Below are 24,666 nucleotides of genomic sequence, written 5' to 3' on the forward strand. Positions count from 1 at the left end.
TTTATACCAGCATTCCCTTGTTCAGGTCCCTTGCCTCCAGATCCACGTTCGCTTGTGGGACCGTGCGGAAAAATCAACGCGGCCTCCCTGCCCACCCCCTCCAGGTACCTATCCCCAGGGGTGAAACCCGTGCACTTACCAGTGGAAACCTGTTGCTGGTCAGATATAAGGACAAGAGGGATGTCCTTATGCTGTCCACAATCCACGGTAACAGCACCACCCCTGTCCCTGTGCGAGGTACCGCGGCAACGGTCCTCAAGCCCGATTGTATCGTCGACTACAATCGGTATATGGGAGGAGTTGATCTCTCTGATCAAGTCCTCAAGCCATATAATGCCATGCGCAAAACCCGGGCATGGTACAAAAAAGTTGCGGTCTACTTGGTACAGGTTGCCATGTACAACTCTTTTGTACTATCCTGAAGCGCTGGCAGCACAGGGACATTCCTCCAATTCTATGAGGCAGTCCTCAAAGACCTGATCTTTTCGGACCAGGAAAGAGCAGGCCGGAGTACCTCGGGAATTGGAGGCGCCCGGATCGTCCCTGGCCAACACTTTCCAGGTGTGGTCCCCCATACTGGAAAGAAGGGACGAACCCAAAAAAGATGCAGAGTGTGTCACAAGAGGGGGATACGGAAGGACACCACTACTCAATGTGACACGTGCCCCGATCATCCGGGCCTCTGCATTATCAATTGCTTCAGGGAGTATCACACTTCCATGGAGTACTAAATTTTTATAATCCCCAACAGTCCACTAGAGAACATAAAAAACTATGGCTCTCAGACTTTGGAGACACAGCAAATTTTTTTTTCCCCAAAAAAATATTAGTTTTAGAGCAGGCATCCTCAAACTGCGGCCCTCCAGATGTTGTAAAACTATAACTCCCAGCATGCCCAGACAACCTACAGCCATCAGCAGGGCATGGTGGGAATTGTAGTTTTACAACATCTGGAGGGCCGCAGTTTTTAGGATGCCTGCTTAGTGTCTCCAAAGTCTGAGAGCCATACATATTGGGCATCGTCGCGTGCGTAAAAGTCGTCGCTATAAAAATAACTTTTGACCAAACGCCTCGGATGAACGGTGTTAAAAATATAAAATAAAAACGGTGCCAAAACATCAATTTTTGGGCAAAATTTCCATTTGAATCCTTTTTGCCGGTAATAAAGCAAGGGTTAACAGCCAAACAAAACTCAATATTTATGGCCCTGATTCTGTAGTTTGCAGAAACACCCCATATGTGGTCGTAAATGGCTATATAGCCGCACGGCAGGGCATAGAACGAAGGGAACTCCATACGGTTTCTGGAAGGCAGATTTTGATGGACAGTTTTTTTTTTGACACCATGTCCCATTAGAAGCCCCCCCTGATGTAGCCTAGACTAGAAACTCCAAAAAAGTGACCCCATCTAAGAAACTACACCCCTCAAGGTATTCAAAAGTTACTTTACAAACTATGTTAACCCTTTAGGTGTTCCACAAAACTAAATAGCGAATGTAGAAACAATTTTAGAATTTTTTTTTTGTTACATTGCCTCAAAAAAGAGTAATATAGAGCAACCAAAAATCATATTTACCCCTAAAATAGTCCCAAAACAACAACCACCTTATCGCGTAGTTTCCTAGATGGGGTCACTTTTATGGAGTTTCTACTCTAGGGGTGCATCAGGGGGCTTGAAAGGGTACATGGTGTAAATAAACCAGTCCAGCAAAATCTGCCTTCCAAAAACCATATGACGTTCCCCTTCTTCTATGTCCTGCCGTTTAGCCAAATAGTAGTTTACGACCACATATGGGGTGTTTCTGCAAACTACAGAATCAGGGCAACCCATTTTGAGTTTTGTTTGGCAGTTAACCCTTGTTTTACTCCTGGAATAAATTGATTATATTGGAAAATTTTCCAAAAAATAGAAATTTCTAAATTGTTTCTCCATCTGTCAATAACTCTTGTGGAACACCTAAAGGGTTAACAAAGTTTGTAAACCCAGTTTTGAATACCTTGAGGGGTGTACTTTCTTAGATGGAGTCACTTTTTTGAAATTTCTATTCTAGGGGTGCAACAGGGGGCTTCAAATGGGACATGGTATAAACAAAACCAGTCCTGCAAAATCTGCCTTCCAAACCCCATATGGTGTTCCCCTCTTTCTACGTGCTCCCGTTTGGCCAAACAGCAGTTTACGACCAAATATGGGGTGTTTTTGCAAACTACAGAATCAGGGCAACCCATTTTGAGTTTTGTTTGGCAGTTAACCCTTGTTTTACTCCTGGAAAAAATTGATTATATTGGAAAATTTCCCCCAAAAATTTACAGTTCTAAATTGTTTCTCCATCTGCCAATAACTCTTGTGGAACACCTAAAGGGTTAACAAAGTTTGTAAACCCAGTTTTGAATACCTTGAGGGGTGTACTTTCTTAGATGGAGTCACTTTTTTGAAATTTCTATTCTAGGGGTGCAACAGGGGGCTTCAAATGGGACATGGTATAAACAAAACCAGTCCTGCAAAATCTGCCTTCCAAAACCCATATGGTGTTCCCCTCCTTCTATGTGCTTCCGTTTGGCCAAACAGTAGTTTACGACCACATATGGGGTGTTCATGCAAACTACAGAATCAGGGCAACCCATTTTGAGTTTTGTTTGGCAGTTAACCCCTGTTTTACTCCTGGAAAAAATTTATTATATTGGAAAATTTTCCCCAAAATTGAAATTTCTAAATTGTTTCTCCATCTGCCAATAACTCTTGTGGAGCACCTAAAGGGTTAACAAAGTTTGTAAACCCAGTTTTGAATACCTTGAGGGGTGTACTTTCTTAGATGGAGTCACTTTTTTGAAATTTCTATTCTAGGGGTGCAACAGGGGGCTTCAAATGGGACATGGTATAAACAAAACCAGTCCTGCAAAATCTGCCTTCCAAAACCCATATGGTGTTCCCCTCCTTCTATGTGCTCCCGTTTGGCCAAACAGTAGTTTACGACCACATATGGGGTGTTTTTGCAAACTACAGAATCAGGGCAACCCATTTTGAGTTTTGTTTGGCAGTTAACCCCTGTTTTACTCCTGGAAAAAATTTATTATATTGGAAAATTTTCCAAAAAATTGAAATTTCTAAATTGTTTCTCCATCTGCCAATAACTCTTGTGGAGCACCTAAAGGGTTAACAAAGTTTGTAAACCCAGTTTTGAATACCTTGAGGGGTGTACTTTCTTAGATGGAGTCACTTTTTTGAAATTTCTATTCAAGGGGTGCAACAGGGGGCTTCAAATGGGACATGGTATAAACAAAACCAGTCCTGCAAAATCTGCCTTCCAAAACCCATATGGTGTTCCCCTCCTTCTATGTGCTCCCGTTTGGCCAAACAGTAGTTTACGACCACATATGGGGTGTTTTTGCAAACTACAGAATCAGGGCAACCCATTTTGAGTTTTGTTTGGCAGTTAACCCTTGTTTTACTCCTGGAAAAAATTTATTATATTGGAAAATTTTCCAAAAAATTGAAATTTCTAAATTGTTTCTCCATCTGCCAATAACTCTTGTGGAGCACCTAAAGGGTTAACAAAGTTTGTAAACCCAGTTTTGAATACCTTGAGGGGTGTACTTTCTTAGATGGAGTCACTTTTTTGAAATTTCTATTCTAGGGGTGCAACAGGGGGCTTCAAATGGGACATGGTATAAACAAAACCAGTCCTGCAAAATCTGCCTTCCAAAACCCATATGGTGTTCCCCTCCTTCTATGTGCTCCCGTTTGGCCAAACAGTAGTTTACGACCACATATGGGGTGTTTCTGCAAACTACAGAATCAGGGCAACTCATTTTGAGTTTTGTTTGGCAGTTAACCCTTGTTTAACTCCTGGAAAAAATTGATTATATTGGAAAATTTTCCAAAAAATAGAAATTTCTAAATTGTTTCTCAATCTGCCATTAACTCTTGTGGAAGACCTAAAGGGTTAATACAGTTTGAAAAAACAGTTTTGAATACCTTGAGGGGTGTAGTTTCTAGAATGGGGTCATTTTTTGGAGGTTTCTATTATCTAAGCCTCACAATATGACTTCAAACCTGAACTGGTCCATAAAAAGTTGGATTTTGAAGATTTCTGAAAAATTTCAAAATTTGCTTCTAAACTTCTAAGCCTTGTAACATCCCCCAAAAATAAAATATCATTCCCAAAATGCTACAAACATGAAGTAGACATATGGGGAATGTAAAGTCATCACAATTTTTGGGGGTATTACTATGTATTACAGAGGTAGAGAAACTGAAACTTTGAAATTTGCTAATTTTTCAAAATTTTTGGTAAAAATTTAATTTTTTTATGCAAAAAAATTAACTTTTTTGACCCAATTTTAGCAGTGTCATGAAGTACAATATGTGACGAAAAAACAATCTCAGAACGGCCTGGGTAAGTCAAAGCGTTTTAAAGTTATGAGCACTTAAAGTGACACTGGTCAGATTTGCAAAAAATGGCCAAGTCCTTAAGGTGAAATAGGGCTGAGTCCTTAAGGGGTTAAGGAAGGAAGGCAGCAAATAATGTACATGCTGGATACAGTGCATTTCTCTCTGAAATTCTAAGGCGAATGGGTCATTACAGACATTGTTCAGAAGAACAGTGTACCTTGATTACAAAGTTGATTGGAGAGGGAAAAAATATAAAGAAGTGCAGAAAATGATAGGCTGCTCAGCTAAAATTATCGCAAATGCTTTAAAATGGCAACCAAAACCTGAAAGACGTGGAAGAAAGCGAAACTACCATTAAAATGGATAGAAGAATAGCCAAAATGGCAAGGACTCAGCCAACAATCAGCTCCAGGAAGATCAAAAAAGATCTAAAGTTACTTTTGAGTACTCTTACAATTAGAAGACGCCTATGTGAAGCCAAGCTATCTGCAAGAAGCTCCCACAAAGTCCCACTGTTGAAAAAAAGACATGTGCTGAAGAGGTTACAATTTGCCAAAGAGCACATTAACTTGCCTAAAGAGACATTTTGTGGACTGATGAAAGTAAGAATGTTCTTTTTGGGTCTAGTGGCCTGAGACAGTTTGTCAGATGACCCCCAAACACTGAATTCAAGCAACAGTGCACTGTAAAGACAGTAAAGCATGGTGGCGCAAGCATCATGATATGGGGATGTTTCTCATACTATTTTTCAGTTTATATAGTCAATGTTTGAGTTTGTAAAGAAGAATACAAACACTGCAATTTTTTGGAACAGACTAATATTCACTTTTCGTCAATTGTTTTCGAGGAACAACACAAATTTGATATATTTTTCTTCATGTTTTGATTTGGAATAGAATGTGTAGTGTTCCCAATGCATTTGTGTGTATAGGAATAAAAGCTATTAGAAGGATTTTGAGCTTTATTCACTTTTTTAAACACACTGCTATTATTTTGTATAGCTGACTAACATACCGCCCCCTTTTCTCTTCTGTGATAAGATCTTAATACACTGCATCTGCTAATGAGAAGCGGCATAGGCAATATAAATTTTTGTGATATTTCGCAAATTTTTCCCATAATATTCACAATAAATTCGCGAATACCAGAATTCGTGATCTCCTGTCATTATTTTTGCCATTGTGCAAATCGGCACAAATGATGCACATATTTTTTGTGCAATACATGCAACTTCACATTTTATCAGGTCTGAGTAGATATTACTGATTGATACACTAAGTATTGTTGTGACATCACAGCACTATGTCTGTAGCATGTATGTATGGACAGCAGAGAAACAGTAATTCAGCTACACTATCTCCCACTAACTATCTGCATTATATATATGAGCTAACTATAACTAACTATCTAATGTAATTAGATAAGGAATAGGATCCAGATGAAAGCACAGAGCACAGCAATGTCACTGCTCTCTCTCAGAACTGCAAAAAAAACAGCAGAAAATGGCTGCTGGGGAGTTTCTTATATACCAAAGGGGTAGGCAACATTTTCTATTGGTTGCTAGTGATGTTGCTAAGCTTTGACAAGTATAAAGGCCGATTTGTTGGCCTGAATTTGTGTGAGGGGCGCCCTGCCCCTATATCAGCCACTTACCTCCCTTACAGGGCACGGACGGCAGCAGCGTTGGTATCCAGCCGGGAGTCCAGCGTCACAGGAAGAACCCTCGTGCGGCGGGTAAGTTACAGCTGCCTCTTAGTGCAGCATTGGCACGATAGTCCGGTCGGTGGGGTCGGTCCCTTTGAGGAATGGAAGGGACATCCCCACACCGGAACGGCAGTCTGGCAGCACGCTCCGCTCCCACGTGACTTGCACGCAGGTAGCTGGAGTCCGCGCGACTCCGTTTGTATGGTTCATCGCATTAAGTTACTTTATTAGCTATATTGGGGGAGATTTTTAGGGGGTAGGATAGGGGAGGGGGGTGGGTAACTTCAGCTTACTCTTATCTGTGGGATAAAGTCTGGCACGGGCCGCCGTGCTCTTAGCTAGGTAGGGTTGTAATATCATGCAGATTTTGGGGATATAGAGTTAAGGTGTAGTAGAGCACTCTAAATAGTATACCTTACTGTGATGGCATTGGTGTGATTTTGTTCCATAAGTCATGGAATTTACCATTGGCAGTATTTTATGGGCACTATCAAGTGCACTTGGTACACGTTATTATAGCAGTATCTTGTGGGCACGGTAGTCCGCCATTTTTGCGTGGGCCCCTTATATTATTATTTGAACCTTAGATGCACCTTACGGTGATGTGCGGTATGTCCTACAGCTATGCAGGTTACTTGTGGCAGTAATTTTGCCGTTATGTAACTAAGTTTATCTGTACGCAGGGCAGGTCTTTATTAAATGTTAGACACTTGTTCCAATTTACTCAGCGTAAGGTTCACACTGACTCGTGCAGCATCGATTGTCACGATTCATACCCAAAAGAGAGAGAGAGAGAAATAAAATAAAAATAAAAAAAAAGTTAGTTTCTCATTTTTGGTTACTTTGTGTGGACAGGTCATTTTTCTCGGTCGCTACAGAGTCCGTGCTACGGAGGCTTTGTGTTCCTTTCTTCTGGTAAGGTCCTCTCTCCACGGCTTTACACGTTTTCTGCTTTCTACAACACCCTGCCTCTGTTTATTTTCCCTCAGCTGTCATGCTATCACCAGGGTCGCTTGCTCCTTTCTTGCATGATGGTTTCAGCAGATATGGTGTCGGTATAGCTTCACGGGTGTTAGTCAGCAGGTCATTAGACTGTAATGGTGACGTTCGTCAAATTTTGCTTGTTCCCACAGTCTTATCATGTCTCACATGTCAGATGTCGTGGATGCTTCTGGTGAAGATTTTGGTTCCAGGGTTTCAGAATCCGGCAGTATTCCATCACTGCGTAATTGGACTGTACCTAAACTTATGTCTGAGTTGACAAAAAGAGGCATTCCTTTCCCGGCCGTGGCCCGGAAGGCTGAGCTGTATCGGTTGCTGGTGTCCACCCCAGTAGAAGCTGGTCAGCAAGAGGTCTCGATGGCGACTGTCCAAACTTCGTTGACCAAACTTCATGTCATGCTTAATAGTTTGACGTCTTCTGTCTCAAATGTACAGTCTAGATTGGAGTCAGTGGAGTCAAGGGTCACCATCCACACAGTTATCGACCGTTGCTGCACCAATAGCTAGCACTTCAGGTAACTTTGTTACCGTGCCCAATGTCACTCCAGCCCATTTCATTCCCGCCAACATTAAAAAGGACATCCTCGATGGGAGAGACGTGAACCTCGCCTCCCTGTTAATTGCCACTCGTGACCTATCGGACAATAGGGTCATCGCTTGTGGTGATGTATCTGTCGTCCTGAAGGGTCGCGATCTCAGACTTAGTAGGAAATTGACCATCCCAGAATTTGTACTCGCTTTTAGTTTGTATAGAGACATCATATGTTCCGTACGACCTGATAGGAGGGAAGAATTGGACCTTTACTTATTTAGGGTCACGGAGCTGGGTTACAAATACGGGGGTTTCGGGTTTTATGACTATCATTGCTCATTTTCCGCTAAAGCAGCAGCGGCTCTTAGCCAATTTCAGTTTACTACCAACTGGGCGAATATTGACACAGAAATATTCTGTAGGCATTTCGCAGGGCTGAAAGCCCCGGCATGCGCCTCATGCCAGTCTATCTACCACACGGGCGAAGGGTGTCATAACGCGGCCAATGCCCCAAGGTCCAATACTTCTGCTCCTATCCCAGGTCCGTCGGATGTTGCCGAAAAGAATTTGTCTGTGGATAAACTCGGCCGTCCTATTAAGTACTTGGGCAGGTCACAGATCTGCAACAACTACAATTTTTCTGCTTGCAATTATAGCCAGTGCCGTCTGTTGCACATTTGCGTCAATTGTTTCCGCGCTCACCCAAAGGTAGCATGTTCATTAAAAACAGATAAACATTGCATGAGCGTTGTAAATGTGGATCTCTTGCAGTTTTACTTGCAGGGGCATGAGGATTCTTATTTTTGCGATTTTATCGTCTCTGGCTTTACGACTGGTTTCCACACAGGCCTCGTGGCCTTACCGGATGACACCTTTGAATGTAGGAACTTGCAGTCCGCTTTACACAATCCTGGTTCCATAGATAGGCTGTTACAGGTTGAGTTAGACAAGGGTTACGTCATCGGACCTTTTTCAGCGTCCCTATTCGGACGTTGGAGAATCAGTCCTATAGGGGTGGTCACGGGTAAATTTAGTAAAATAGAGAGACTAATTTTTGATCTGTCAGCCCCTCACGGTACACATGCACCAAGCCTGAATTCCCTCATACCAGCCGAGGAGGTCAGCATGGTATATGCCTCTATTGATCAGGCAATTGCGCTCATCTTAGCTACAGGTCCTGGCGCAGTTCTGTCCAAAGCGGACATATCAGACGCTTTTAAATTAATTCCGATCAGGCCAGAGCTTTGGCAATGGCACGGAATTAAGTGGAAACTCTCTTATTATTTTGCCACGAAGTTGACCTTCGGATCCCGAAGCAGCCCCTGGATTTTCTATCAGTTGGCAAAAGCGTTACACTGGATCCTTGAGAACAAGTTCGGTTGTGAACACATCATTCATTACCTGGACGACTTCCTACTGATCGAATCTCCACAGGGCTTACAGGAAGATTTACAGAGTCTCTTAGCTTGTTTTGCGCAGTTAGGGATTCCAGTTTTCCCCAAGAAGGTGGATGGTCCTTCTACCACCATTACCTTCTTAGGCATTATTTTGGACACCGGGAGCATGTCCGCCAGGTTGCCGGTAGACAAATTAATCAGGGTCCAGGAAGTCATTCATAAATTCATAGTTGGTAGGGTCACCACGAAAGTTGAGCTACAATCACTATTAGGCATGCTCAATTTTGCGATGTGCGTCATTCCTCAGGGTAGGTCTTTTGTAGCACGTTTATTACCACTCCTTTCAGAAGCCCCCTGTCAGGATAGTCCGGTGTTCCTGGATAGTCAAGCGCAATCGGATTTAGTCATGTGGGATCATTTTTTGAATCACTGGAACGGCGTATCCATGTTCGTTCCAGCAGTCTCAGAGAACTCCCCCGTAATTTTTTCGAGTAGTTCTGTCAACACTGGTTTCGCTGCAGTTTTTGGCCCCCATTGGCTGAACGGGACATGGCCAGTAGAGATGTTCATGGTCACGGGAGTTTTCCACTCTACAGAGGCGGGGGAGTTATATCCCATGGTGGCGGCGGCTTATGCTTGGGGTAGCTCTTGGGCAGACCGTACCATTGTCTTCACTTCCGATAGTCCCTCCACAGTCAGTGTCCTGAGCAGTGGTAAATCCAGGTCACAACTGGCCATGTCGTTTTTGAGGCGTCTGGTGCAATTGTCGCTTGTGCATAATTTCCCGTTCTGTGGCTCCCTTGTACATGACGCGCAGATGGTAGCAGTTGACACTCTAGCTAAGCATAACTACTCTCTGTTTTCCCAGGTTTGCCCCGAAGCCGATACCTCAAGAACACCGTCTCCTCATCTCGCCTCGCTAATACTGGGCTAAATAAATACTTAGCCGCTGCCCATGTGCTATTTTCCAGGTCTCTTTCAGCTAACACTACTAGAGAATACAACCCCGGGTGGCGGTTGTACTGTAGATTCCAACAGGAGCATTCACAAGGCGGTTTTGGTCATATTGACCACATACTGTCTTTTATCTGGTACTGTCATGTACAAATGCACCTCTCACATAGTACAGTCAGAACTTACCTGTCGGGTGTCCAACGTCATTTGTCACTCTCACATCCAGAGAGAATCTCGTTGTTTTCAAGTCATGTTGTCAAGGCCACTTTAAAAGGTTTGCAGAAAAGTAGTCCAGGTTTAAGCTCCCGTAGATAACCCATTTCCGGCACGGTATTTAGAGACATGTCCGATTTGTTGGATTTAAGCCATTTACTTGGCCTTTTACGGCTTCATGAGACCAGGAGAATTCACTTGTTCGTCACCCAGTAGCTCTTTTCTGGCCCTCAGGCAGTTAATCCCCAGCTCGGAGGGTTTTATCCTGTCCTTACCCGTAACCAAAACTTCGCAATCAGGTCCCCCTACTCAGATCAGATTTTTCCGCACAACGCACCAATGGTGTCCAGTACAGGTGTTACAGAAGTTGTCAGGGGCATTAACCGACCGCGGTACCGATACTCCTTTGTTACCCTTCGGTTCGGCGGCTCTATCCACCTCTCAGTTTGTATCTCATGTGCATATTTTGGCCGTCAAATTAGGTATAGACCCACTCATTATTTCAGGACATTCTTTTAGGATAGGTGCAGCGTCAGCTGCTTCCAAGAATCGAGTCCCGACACACATTATTCGTAAGTTGGGCCGGTGGCGCTCGTCTTGTTTTAATAGATATGTTCCTAACTCTGTACAGGAAATTTCATGTGCCTTTCAGAGTTGGGCGTTGTAATATCTTAATAAATGTGTTTTGAACTTCATGCTGGTTTTTTGGCCTCTTTCAGGTGTACCTTCGACGAGAACGGTTATGGCACAACTCAAACCATTAGCATCTGTTATGAGTAAATGGGGAGGTAGGTTCTTTTACTAGTAGCCGCGAGCACAAATATATTTCAGCCTTCTCATTGGCCCACAAGCAAGAAGAGAGGTTACTGATGAAAAAAATATAGAATATTCACAATTATGAATATATAGCACTATATTCTACATCTTCGCAAATTCTCGAACTGCCGATATTTGCGATAAAAATTTGCGATTAGAATATTCGCGATAAACACTAGCATCTGCATAATAACAATGATTTTGCTTCATTTTTAGACTATATTGGAGACTTTATCTTGAGGGAAATGTTTGAAGTCAGTTTTGCTTAAATCTGTGTTTTAGTGCATTGCGCCAAATTTATCAAATGGTGCAAGCTGTTTGATCATTGTGGCACATCTTTAAACTTAAAACTTTTGTCTATTATGCAGCTTCAGAAAAATGATCTGTAAGTATTGTGACACAGCGAGGGGTTTTGTCTGGGAAGGCAGGTATTTTTCTCCCAACATGTGTGGCTGGGCTGGTTTCCAGCCAGTTGAGGTCAAATACCGGACCGGAGTTTAAGTGCATGTCCGGGTTTTGGCAGCACCTGGCTGTCCTTTAAATAGGCAGCTGGACTCAGCAGCTGAGTCTCTGTGTTTGGGATCGGAGGCTTTGTGCTGTACTGGAGGGCTGAGAGCCGCATGCTGGGGAAAAAGGCCCCCTAAAGCCTGCTGCGGACCGCTGGAGATAAAACTGCCAACAAGGTGATCTTTTGTTCTGTGGTCTTTCCATTGTGTGAACTAACACCAAGACTGCAAAATGTCGTTTTGTTTTTGCCTTATGTGTGAATAAACACTGAGGTTTTTCTTTACAAACTTGTTGTTGCCTCTATGCTGCGTCCGTTTACCCTGCCTACCAGAGAGAATCCCCCCAGTATGTACCAAATATCTAACCCCATTAGTCTGACTTGTTTTAAAAGCAAATCATTTGCTGCTTGTTGCTGTGCTGTTACATTAGGCTGTATTCAATCATTGCTGCCTTGGTTAATTTTTTTGCCGTGGTTTTCCAAAACAGCAGCAAAATCGAATTTGGAATGTCGGAAATCCACATAAAAAACACAACACAGCCACAAAATATGAATAGAACCTATTGGCGCATGCACATGAATGTATTTTTGGTCCACGTTCGCCCCGATGGGGCTACAAAAGATGTGGACAGCATACCGTGTGCTCTCCGTATCTGTATGTCCATTCCGTGGCTCCACAAAAATATAGAACATGTCCAATTCTTGTCCGCATTACAGACCAGGATAGGACTATTCTATTATGGTCCGGACATTCTGTTCCGCAGAATGCACACGGCTGGTATCCGTGTTTTGTGGATCCGCAATTTGCAGACTGCTAAACAGGCAACAGTCATGTGCATGTAACAAACACAACTTCCTACTCTGGACATTGTCAGAGTTTGTGTTCAAGCCAGGTACAACTGCTAAAACAAACATTGTAATACAATGCTTTCAGAAAGTCTTCAGACCCTTTCATATTTTGTTATGTTGTGACCTTGTGCTAAAATAAAAAAGTTTTCCTCCATCAATCTGCACTCAATAAATTGCACAAAGTGAAAACATAATTTAAAAATTTTTGCAAATTTATTAAGAAGGAAAAACTAAAATTTGTCATGGACATACAGTACAGACCAAAATTTTGGACACACCTTCTCATTCAAAGAGTTTTCTTTATTTTCATGACTATGAAAATTGTAGATTCACACTGAAGGCATCAAAACTATGAATTAACACATGTGGAATTATATACATAACAAACAAGTGTGAAACAACTGAAAATATGTAATATTCTAGGTTCTTCAAAGTAGCCACCTTTTGCTTTGATGACTGCTTTGCACACTCTTGGCATTCTCTTGATGAGCTTCAAGAGGTAGTCCCCTGAAATTGTTTTCACTTCACAGGTGTGCCCTGTCAGGTTTAATAAGTGGTATTTCTTGCCTTATAAATGGGGTTGGGACCATCAGTTGCGTTGAGGAGAAGTCAGGTGGATACACAGCTGATAGTCCTACTGAATAGACTGTTAGAATTTGTATTATGGCAAGAAAAAAGCAGCTAAGTAAAGAAAAACGAGTGGCCATCATTACTTTAAGAAATGAAGATCAGTCAGTCAGCCGAAAAATTGGGAAAACTTTGAAAGTAAGGGCTATTTGACCATGAAGGAGAGTGATGGGGTGCTGCGCCAGATGACCTGGCCTCCACAGTCACCGGACCTGAACCCAATCGAGATGGTTTGGGGTGAGCTGGACCGCAGAGTGAAGGCAAAAGGGCCAACAAGTGCTAAGCATCTCTGGGAACTCCTTCAAGACTGTTGGAAGGCCATTTCAGGGGACTACCTCTTGAAGCTTATCAAGAGAATGCCAAGAGTGTGCAAAGCAGTAATCAAAGCAAAAGGTGGCTAATTTGAAGAACCTAGAATATGACATATTTTCAGTTGTTTCACACTTGTTTGTTATGTATATAATTCCACATGTGTTAATTCATAGTTTTGATGCCTTCATAGTCATAAAAATAAAGAAAACTTGAATGAGAAGGTGTGTCCAAACTTTTGGTCTGTACTGTACCTATTCAGACCTTTTGCTATGACACCTGAAATTTAGCTCTGGGGACCTCCCACTTGATCATGTTTCTTCATCTGGATTGAAGTCCTCCTTTGGTAAATTCAATTGACTGCACATTGGAAAGGCTTACCCCTATCTATATAAGGTTTCACAGCTGAGAAAGTGTATCAGAGCAAAAACCAAACCATGAGAAGGAAAGACCTGCCTGTAGAACTCGGTGACAGGATTGTGTGGAGGCAAAAATCTGGAGAAGGGTACAATGAAAGTTCCCAAGAGCACAGGGAGCCTCATCAAACTCATCTCTCTCACAGCGCTGGTGCGCAGAGCAGGTACTCTAAAAGCACTGACTGCCTTCACAGAAATGATAGAGCATTGAAATCAGCAGATCAGCCACTACACTGCCCTCAGGTTCCTTTTTAAGCAGTCATTGACATTTAATGTATGAAAAATATTAAATTGTAATGAACAAATTCATACATTTCAAACCTAAAGTCTGTTTATATAGAGCCATCTGCTTATAGTGAGTATTCATGAATAACACAACATTTTTTTACACTTTTCTTTATTATAAGTATTTACTTTTGTAAGAGACCTTTGGTGTTTACTTAGTTGAGCACAGTATTGCAATGTCTGCATAGTTTAGCTAACATTGCATTTGTGAGCTTGACCTATGATCCTTTTGGATTTGCAGTTTCCGTTCTTATTAAAGAGTACCTGCTATCGAATACAAGTGTTTTTTTTTCTATTAATATACACTCACCTAAAGAATTATTAGGAACACCTGTCTTATTTCTCATTAATGCAATTATCTAGTCAACCAATCACATGGCAGTTGCTTCAATGCATTTAGGGGGGTGGTCCTGGTCAAGACAATCTCCTGAACTCCAAACTGAATGTCAGAATGGGAAAGAAAGGTGATTTGAGGAATTTTGAGCATGGCATGGTTGTTGGTGCCAGACGGGCCGGCCTGAGTATTTCCCATTCTGCTCAGTTACTGGGATTTTCACGCACAACCATTTCTAGGGTTTACAAAGAATAGTGTGAAAAGGGAAAAACATCCAGTATGCGGCAGTCCTGTGGGCAAAAATGCCTTGTGGATGCTAGAGGTCAGAGGAGAATGGGCCGACTGATTCAAGCTGATAGAAGAGCAACGTTGACTGAAATAACCACTCGTTACAACCGAGGTATGCAGCAAAGCATTTGTGAAGCCACAACACGCACAACCTTGAGGCGGATGGGCTACAACAGCAGAAGACCCCACCGGGTACCACTCATCTCCACTACAAATAGGAAAAAGAGGCTACAATTTGCACAAGCTCACCAAAATTGGACTGTTGAAGACTGGAAAAATGTTGCCTGGTCTGATGAGTCTCGATTTCTGTTGAGACATTCAAATGGTAGAGTCCGAATTTGGCGTAAACAGAATGAGAACATGTCTCCATCCTCTGATGGCTACTTCCAGCAGGATAATCCACCATGTCACAAAGCTCGAATCATTTCAAATTGGTTTCTTGAACATTACAATGAGTTCACTGTACTAAAATGGCCCCCATAGTCACCAGATCTCAACCCAATAGAGCATCTTTGGGATGTGGTGGAACGGGAGCTTCGTGCCCTGGATGTGCATCCCTCAAATCTCCATCAACTGCAAGATGCTATCCTATCAATATGGGCCAACATTTCTAAAGAATGCTATCAGCACCTTGTGGAATCAATGCCACGTAGAATTAAGGCAGTTCTGAAGGCAAAAGGGGGTCCAACACCGTATTAGTATGGTGTCCCTAATAATTCTTTAGGTGAGTGTATGTGTTATATTCAGTATATTTGTTTGTATATATTATATGTTTATTATTAGTTTATTGTGTGCAATTATAGATGGCGTGACAACATCATCACCTCCTGAGACCCGGCAGAAGAGAAATTAGTATTTTTTTTTGTGGTCACTACTGAGGACACTACATAGGGGGTGGGCCATTATATATACAGAGGACAGTACTGGGGCATTATATGTAAAGAGGCAACTATTGGGGGACATTATATGCAAAGAGGTCACTACTGGGGACATTATATGTACAGAGGGTATTACAGGAACATTGTCTACTGAGAGCACTATAGGGGGCTTTATAACTACTGGGCCACAAAAGGGGAGATCATAACTTCTGGAAGCACTAGAGAGGGGCATTATAATTGCTAAATTAATACTAATTGGGACTAGGACCTAAATGAGGATTATTACTAAGTGGGGGGGAAAAGGAGGCATTATTACTAAATATCGTTCTGTGTGTCAAATTATTTAGGGGCAAGTTGCGATCAGGAGACATCATCATACTGATCTCTCCAGAATCAAGAAAAAAAGGAATGAGAATGACTCCAGTCAGAGAAGACATCACAAGTAAGCCACTGAGTGGAGACCTAAATAGAATTATTAATTACTGGGGCCTTTATATACTGTTATTATTGGTAATTTTGGTCACCATATATTGTGAGTCGTGGTTCTATAAAAGGGGGTGTATCCATAGGTGAGGCGGTTCAACACTTGGCTTGCCCCGGGTTCTGGCAACGAACAAGGCTATGCAACTATCTATTACAGATATATCCATTTTAAGCAGGTGCCAGTTCCCTCAGCATGACGGATATCTCCATTATGATCTCATGTGCACTATTTCCCCACAAGATCATGGCGGGAGCTCACCTGTAATGTACAACCATTCTCCTACTGCAAATACAAAGATCAGCGCTATCTCTAATCCAGTCAGTTTAACTGGAGTAACAACTGTGGCATCTAAGGGAGAAAGCTCCCTCTGTCTGGCTATTGATTCTCTGTGACACAAATCTCAGAAAGTTCACCAGGCCTGCCACCAGAATCTGCCACTAAGGTTGCCTAGTAAGTTGCCTGTCAGTGTAATAATAACATTGTACAGGGTGGGCCATTTATATGGATACACCTTAATAAAATGGGAATGGTTGGTGATATTAACTTCTTGTTTGTGGCACATTAGTATATGTGAGGGGGGAAACTTTTCAAGATGGGTGGTGACCATGGCGGCCATTTTGAAGTCGGCCATTTTGAATCCAAAAGGAAGAGGGTCATGTGACACATCAAACTTATTGGGAATTTCACAAGACAAACAATGGTGTGCTTCGTTTTAACGTAACTTTATTCTTTCATGAGTTATTTACAAGTTTCTGACCACTTATAAAATGTGTTCAATGTGCTGCCCATTGTGTTGGATTGTCAATGCAACCCTCTTCTCCCACTCTTCACACACTGATAGCAACACCGCAGGAGAAATGCTAGCACAGGCTTCCAGTATCCGTAGTTTCAGGTGCTGCACATCTCGTATCTTCACAGCATAGACAATTGCCTTCAGATGACCCCAAAGATAAAAGTCTAAGGGGGTCAGATCGGGAGACCTTGGGGCCATTCAACTGGCCCACGACGACCAATCCACTTTCCAGGAAACTGTTCATCTAGGAATGCTCGGACCTGACACCCATAATGTGGTGGTGCACCACTTTGCTAGAAAAACTCAGGGAACGTGCCAGCTTCAGTGCATAAAGAGGGAAACACATCATCATGTAGCAATTTCGCATATCCAGTGGCCTTGAGGTTTCCATTGATGAAGAATGGCCCCACTATCTTTGTACCCCATATACCACACCATACCATCAATTTTTTTGTTCCAACAGTCTTGGAGGGATCTATCCAATGTGGGTTAGTGTCAGACCAATAGCGGTGGTTTTGTTTGTTAACTTCACCATTCACATAAAAGTTTGCCTCATCACTGAACAAAATCTTCTGCGTAAACTGAGGATCCTGTTCCAATTTTTGTTTTGCCCATTCTGCAAATTCAGTGCGCCGATCTGGGTCATCCTCGTTGAGATGCTGCAGTAGCTGGAGTTTGTAAGGGTTCAATTTGTGAGTAGCTAATATCCGCCGAAGGGATGTTCGACTAATGCCACTCTCCAGTGACATGCGGCGAGTGCTACGCTGTGGGCTCTTGCTGAATGAAACTAGGACAGCCACTGATGTTTCTTCATTAGAGACAGATTTCATGCGTCACATTTTGGCAAATCCAACACTGAACCAGTTTCACGAAACTTAGCAAGCAGTTTGCTAACTGTAGCATGGGAGATGGGTGTCTCGTAGGGTGTCTTGCATTGAAATCTGCTGCAATGACCCGGTTACTCCGTTCACCAGACATCAACACAATTACTATCCGCTCCTCACGTGTTAACCCCGGCGACATGTCAATGGCTGTAAACAAAGAGAAACTTGTAAATAACTCATGAAAGAATAAAGTTACGTTAAAACCAAGCACACCATTGTTTTTCGTGTGAAATTCCCAATAAGTTTGATGTGTCACTTGACCCTCTTCCTATTGAAAAAACAAAAGTTGGATTCAAAATGGCCAACTTCAAAATGGCCGCCATGGTCACCACTCATCTTGAAAAGTTTCCCCATCACATATACTAATGTGCCACAAACAGGAAGTTAATATCACCAACCATTCCCATTTTATTAAGGTGTATCCATATAAATGGCCCAATGCTATGTATTCCAAAGCATGTTACAAGCAAAGAATGGCTACTTAAAAAAGTAACATGTTCTGTAAAGCTTAACCTTGTGTGTGCCATGTGCAGATTTACTAATCCTATAGATGACATAAGCTTAGGTAGGCTGTCCAGTCCTGCCCCAGATTTATCACAGTCTCTCAGGCTGGATGATGAATCTGGTGCAGGGATAGACACATTTCTCTGACTCTATACCAACTGTTGGTTGGCTTACTTTGAGACAGAATTTTACACCAGAATTGTAGCTCAAAATGCGCATCTTAGACCATGCTGGCTTTCCTGTGAAGCCCCACCCTTCCCACTAAGCCCCTTTTTGCAGCTTTTTAAACAGATTTTAGACGCAGACTCATTAGAAAATCGTATGTTTGCAAAGAGTGAATAGAGCAGAGTCAAATGCTGAGGCTGATCCATCTGCAGTGGGTGCTGGCTCTGTTACACATCTAGCACATATGTACAGTGACTAGAGTCAAAAATAACGCCATGTTAGACATTTAACCCTTCAGATGCCACAGTCAGTAGCAAATATGGCAACTGCGGATCTGCAAAACACGGATACCGATCATGTGCGACCCACACTTTCCCATCCCACACACCCCACACTATTGTAAAAATGTCTATTCTTGTCTGAAGAACAGAAAAGAGTAGAACATGTTCTATGTTTTTTTGGAGAAAGGAACATGTGAACAAATAGATGTGGACAACACACAGATGACACCTGTCTGAATTTTTTTTGGTCCCATAGAAATTAATGGGTCTGTGTTCGATCTGCAAGAAATGCGGATCAGACGCGGACCAACTATACAGTAATGTCCATGATGCCTAAAATCAATCAAATACTTTAAGTAGCCGAAAATAATAGCAATGAAAGCTACAAGTCGTCCTACAAAAATCAAGCCCTTGCACAGCTTCATAGAAAGAAAAATAAAACAGGATGCTGCAATGCAAAAGCATATTTTTAAAAGGGTTGTATTGTGAGTAGTAAAACTTATATATATATATATACATATATATACACTCACCTAAAGAATTATTAGGAACACCTGTTCTATTTCTCATTAATGCAATTATCTAGTCAACCAATCACATGGCAGTTGCTTCAATGCATTTAGGGGTGTGGTCCTGGTCAAGACAATCTCCTGAACTCCAAACTGAATGTCAGAATGGGAAAGAAAGGTGATTTAAGCAATTTTGAGCGTGGCATGGTTGTTGGTGCCAGACGGGCCGGCCTGAGTATTTCACAATCTGCTCAGTTACTGGGATTTTCACGCACAACCATTTCTAGGGTTTACAAAGAATGGTGTGAAAAGGGAAAAACATCCAGTATGCGGCAGTCCTGTGGGCAAAAATGCCTTGTGGATGCTAGAGGTCAGAGGAGAATGGGCCGACTGATTCAAGCTGATAGAAGAGCAACGTTGACTGAAATAACCACTCGTTACAACCGAGGTATGCAGCAAAGCATTTGTGAAGCCACAACACGCACAACCTTGAGGCGGATGGGCTACAACAGCAGAATACCCCACCGGGTACCACTCATCTCCACTGCAAATAGAAAAAGGGGCTACAATTTGCACGAGCTCACCAAAATTGGACTGTTGAAGACTGGAAAAATGTTGCCTGGTCTGATGAGTCTCGATTTCTGTTGAGACATTCAAATGGTAGAGTCCGAATTTGGCGTAAACAGAATGAGAACATATCTCCATCCTCTGATGGCTACTTCCAGCAGGATAATGCACCATGTCACAAAGCTCGAATCATTTCAAATTGGTTTCTTGAACATGACAATGAGTTCACTGTACTAAAATGGCCCCCACAGTCACCAGATCTCAACCCAATAGAGCATCTTTGGGATGTGGTGGAACGGGAGCTTCGTGCCCTGGATGTGCATCCCTCAAATCTCCATCAACTGCAAGATGCTATCCTATCAATATGGGCCAACATTTCTAAAGAATGCTATCAGCACCTTGTGGAATCAATGCCACGTAGAATTAAGGCAGTTCTGAAGACAAAAGGGGGTCCAACACCGTATTAGTATGGTGTTCCTAATAATTCTTTAGGTGAGTGTAAATATTTAGCACTGACCCAGAGAGTAAAGGTATTGTTATTTATGCCACAAAGTGAACGTCACAAAATTTATGTAAAAATATGTCATTGTTTTTTTCCTTTCCTCTCCAAAAACAGTTAGTAAAAGTTAATCAATTATTATATGTACCCCAAAATGGTGTCATTAAAAAATACATCTTGTTCTGTAAAAAACAAGCCCTTAGATGGCTACATAGACAGAAAAAGAAAAAAGTTATAGCTGTTGGAAGGCAATGAACAAACAATGCAAAACATTTTTGGTCACTAATGTGGTAAATGCAGAAGGAGTTAAAGAATGTGTAACACTTTATTTGTAAATGGACAGACTGTTTATAAATAAATAATTACATAATTTAATTAAATATCCTAGTTAATACTGGCCTTAATCTATTTTTTTTTTTGTTTCCATAAAGAAACCTATTAGTACATATGCATTAATATTACTATAGAACACCCCCCTGGTGGCAGAGTCAAGTAATTACCTCTGATGGAATCTGAAGTACTTAAGAGATTGTGAATTGGTAGAAACATTAATATACATACAGTATATGCTGAAAGTGTAATTGTTTAAGGTAATCATGGTACCAACAAAATTACTCTCTAAATTTCTAAAATACAGTAACTGACATGAATATCATTATATGACAAGAAATAGCTCTATTATTTATAGATATGCACGATGGGTAATATGTGATTTATTTATGTTGTTACTTTCTCAATCAGATGCTCGTATGCACTTGCACATTATGATTATGTATATTACTCAGCAGTTTATGTGTATTACTCTGCACCTCTACATTACTTAGGTGGATGAACCGCCATCACAGAAGAGAAGAAGATCCGCATCTAAATCGTCAGTATTCATAAATGTCCCCCTATGTTCCTATGGAGCCCTACCACAGGCAGGGACGCCATAGGAACTGATGTGAAGTAGCTTCTGTTCACTCAGGAAGACAGAAGCTGCTGTACAATGCTTTGGACTCCCACGATCTCCGCTGGGTGAGCCAGAGCACACCCGGAAATGTCTACTTCAGGGTTTTAATACATCCAGATGCCGTGGTCACGCTTGACCACGGCATCTGAAAGGTTAAATGTCCATGACCGGCATTACCACCAGTCTCAGACATTAATTCCAGGTGCCTGCTGTTTAAAATAGCAAGCACCTGATGACTATGGCGTCCACTCTGCTCGCAATTGGACGCCATTTTTAAATGCCCGTCCACCAACAAATTTACGTTTGGCAATGGGGAAAGGGTTAAAAGTCAATAAGCTTTATACACTTCCTTGAAAGGTGGGTGTTAAAATTGGAAAGAAAACTAATAAGGGTCTCCTCATATAGGATACCATTTTTAAACTTATAGCAGACTTGTAAGCGGGTATATGCTGCTCTATTTAAAGACGTTGTTTCACTTCAGAAAATCATTTAGACAAAGTTAATACAAGGCACTTACTAATGTATTGTGATTGTCCATATTGCCTCCTTTGCTGGCTTCATTCTTTTTTCTATAGCATTATACACTTCTCATTTCCAGGAGTTGTGGCCACCGCTGCACCACAGATACGAGGAGTGCCTATGTGAGCTCCCATATTCCTGGCTACCAGAGAGGCTGGCACTTTTTCCTATAGTGTGCAAGCATGGCCACCACTGCTAGATTGCAACTTTTCAATGCATCTGCAAGTTTTCTAGTCATAATCTGCATTTTACGCTGCCCTCACCAAGTCTACAAAAAGGGTGTGTGGTGAGGGTGGCACTGTCGGCCCAATTAAATTATCATTATTTACACCAGAATATGGTACCTCGTGATTAATTACAAGACTCCTCCGACAGAGCAAGCCACATCAAGACTGGGAAACTACACACCGGCCTTGATAAGTCAGGGACTATGGGAGTCATTTATTATCCTGAAATACGCCTATGTTAGGCATATTTAAGGGGCAGGTTCCGGTGCAATGGTTAGTTGGGCCACAATGTGCGACTTTACCCCGCTCACGCCAGGTCTAAAAAAGTGGGCGGGGAAGGGGATAGGTCGTCAGGTTTAGGTGTAGAAAATGGTCTAAATGTAAGCCAGCTTGCTAACATTTAGAAGCGGCGCTGGACACACTGAAGTTATGTAGAGGCCTGCGCCTTTACATAATTTTGGCGATCCACCGCCAGAGCAGGGGCTTTATTAAGACCGGCGTCTAAAACGCCGGTCTTAATAAATGACCCCTTATATAACTAAAGGCTTTCACTAATTTCCTAGACATCTATGAATTCCTTATAATGGTTGCGGTTTGAATTCAAAGCATCAGCGCCATCTAGTGTTATTTAATGCTATTTTTGGAATCTGTCACACTGACTCCTTTGCATACAGACTTACATTAAGACCTCTAATTGGTACTATAAAGAGGGTACCAGAGGATGCTAATGCGGTATCTTATTGATACTGTAATTTATTTTAGAGATCTGTCAGTGCAGCATGCATGCCACAAACCAAAAACTCTTAAACTATAGGTAGTAGCAGAAAAGTCACACATTGGGCATCTTCTATTAGCTAGAATTTTACTCATTTTTTCTTCAAAATCCAAAGATAGAACATGTTCTAACTTTTTGTGATGCGGAGGCATGCATCAGAAGCCCCCGGAATCACTTCCTAGTAGTATTGAGCGCGAATATTCAAAAAGCTAATTTTTTTCGCGAATATCGGCACTTCGAGAATTAGCGAATATTTAGAATATGGTGCTATATATTCGTAATGACGAATATTTTTATTTATTTTTTTAACACAGTACATATCAGGTAATCATCCCTCCCTTCTTCTAGCTTCTGGGCCAATGAGAAGGCTTTGTCACAGCTTAGCAGCATCCCTAGCAACCAATAGAAAAGTTGCCTACCCCACGCCGGTATTTCACACGCATTATGCGAATAATACATTGCTGATTTCGCAATCAAGAATATAATCTCGAATTCACCAATATATGATGAATATTCTACAAAATATTCACGAAATATCGCACATTCGAATATTGCCCCTGCCGCTCATCACTACTTCCTAGTACCTCTGTGAGCTTCTGAGTGCCTCCACACCACAAAGAGATAGGTGAAGCCCTATCTTTGGTCGTATCTGGCAGATGTGGGCCCACGTCAGTGCGTTCACAGTCCGCAATACATGTACGCTCTTGGACTTGAGCCCTAAATATGATATTTTTCAGTGATGTATTTGCAATTACATTGTAGATTATGTACACTGGCCCTGTTTCAAAAAAAATCTCACTCTGACTTGTAACCACACTTTTGAGTAGTTTTTTTTTGGTCTGGCAATACATTCGGAAATACCACATCCTTATTTACTTGCCCTTTTTACTGTGCTTCTGTGTCCAATGAAATGAATGCAGAGTGGGAAAGCAAGGTCTAGCAGAGGACAGAAAGATTTCAGGGATGAGGAAGCTTTCAGCTCTTACTTTCTTGTCTTGCCTTCTTCCAGGTAACTAAAAAGTGCTGTGCTTCATGTCAACATTTTAAATTTGGCTCCTCTTATACCATACCAAAGTCCAGGGCCGTCTTTAATATTGATTGGACCCTGGGCAAGAATTTACTTGGGCCCCCTGGATCCCGCCTTCCCACACCTTAAAAAAAAGCGAAAATCTTATACTCACCTGTTTCCTTTCACTGGCTCTCACTAGCTGCTGGTACGGCGAGGGATGGTGCAACGCAGACGCGCACACCTCACCGCGTCCTGGCACAGGCGGGCGTGATGACATCATCACGCCTGCCTGCGCTGGGATTTCACTACCAAATAGACCTCAGGCCTGTAGCCTATGACAAGTCTTGTCGCCATCTGCAAATTTTAAGGCGCATTGGCGACCATTTTGGTCGCCATCTGGAGCGCTGTATTGCGTCAGTGACATGAACACTGTCCACATATAATGTTATATTACATCAGTGACATCACCGCTGTCCACATATAGGCGATATATTACATCAGTGACATCACCGCTCTCCACATATAAGTGATATTTTACATTAGTGACATCACCGCTGTCCACATATAGGCGATATATTACATCAGTGACATCACCGCTCTCCACATATATGTGATGAGCGGTGATGTCACTGATGTAATATATTACTTACCGGTATATGTGGACAGCAGTGATGTCACTGATGTAATATATTACTTATGTGTGGAGAGTGGTGATGTCACTGATGTAATATATCACTTATAAGTAATACATTACATCAGTGACATCACCGCTGTCCATATATAGGTGATATATTACATCTGTGACATCACCGCTGTCCATATATAGGTGATATATTACATCTGTGACATCACCGCTCTCCACATATAAGAGGCATATTACATCAGTGACGTCATCCCTTGGCGCTGGGGTGCGCAGCCAGGGCCGGCCTTAGGTGTTCAGGCGCCCTGTGTGAGCTAACCTTGTGGTAGTGTTACCTGCAGTCCTATGTAAAACCACAGA

General features: G+C 42.1%; 1 long non-coding RNA gene across 1 annotated transcript; it reads left to right on the forward strand.

The window, feature by feature from the left end:
• Positions 1–15,408: 15,408 nt before the first annotated feature.
• Positions 15,409–19,072, forward strand: LOC120995641. Its single transcript, XR_005777639.1, has 3 exons — positions 15,409–15,487; positions 15,846–15,940; positions 18,793–19,072. It is a non-coding gene; the product is annotated as an uncharacterized LOC120995641 (long non-coding RNA).
• Positions 19,073–24,666: the final 5,594 nt, after the last annotated feature.

This window comes from Bufo bufo, chromosome 3, assembly GCF_905171765.1.
Source record: "Bufo bufo chromosome 3, aBufBuf1.1, whole genome shotgun sequence".
NCBI lineage: Eukaryota > Metazoa > Chordata > Amphibia > Anura > Bufonidae > Bufo > Bufo bufo.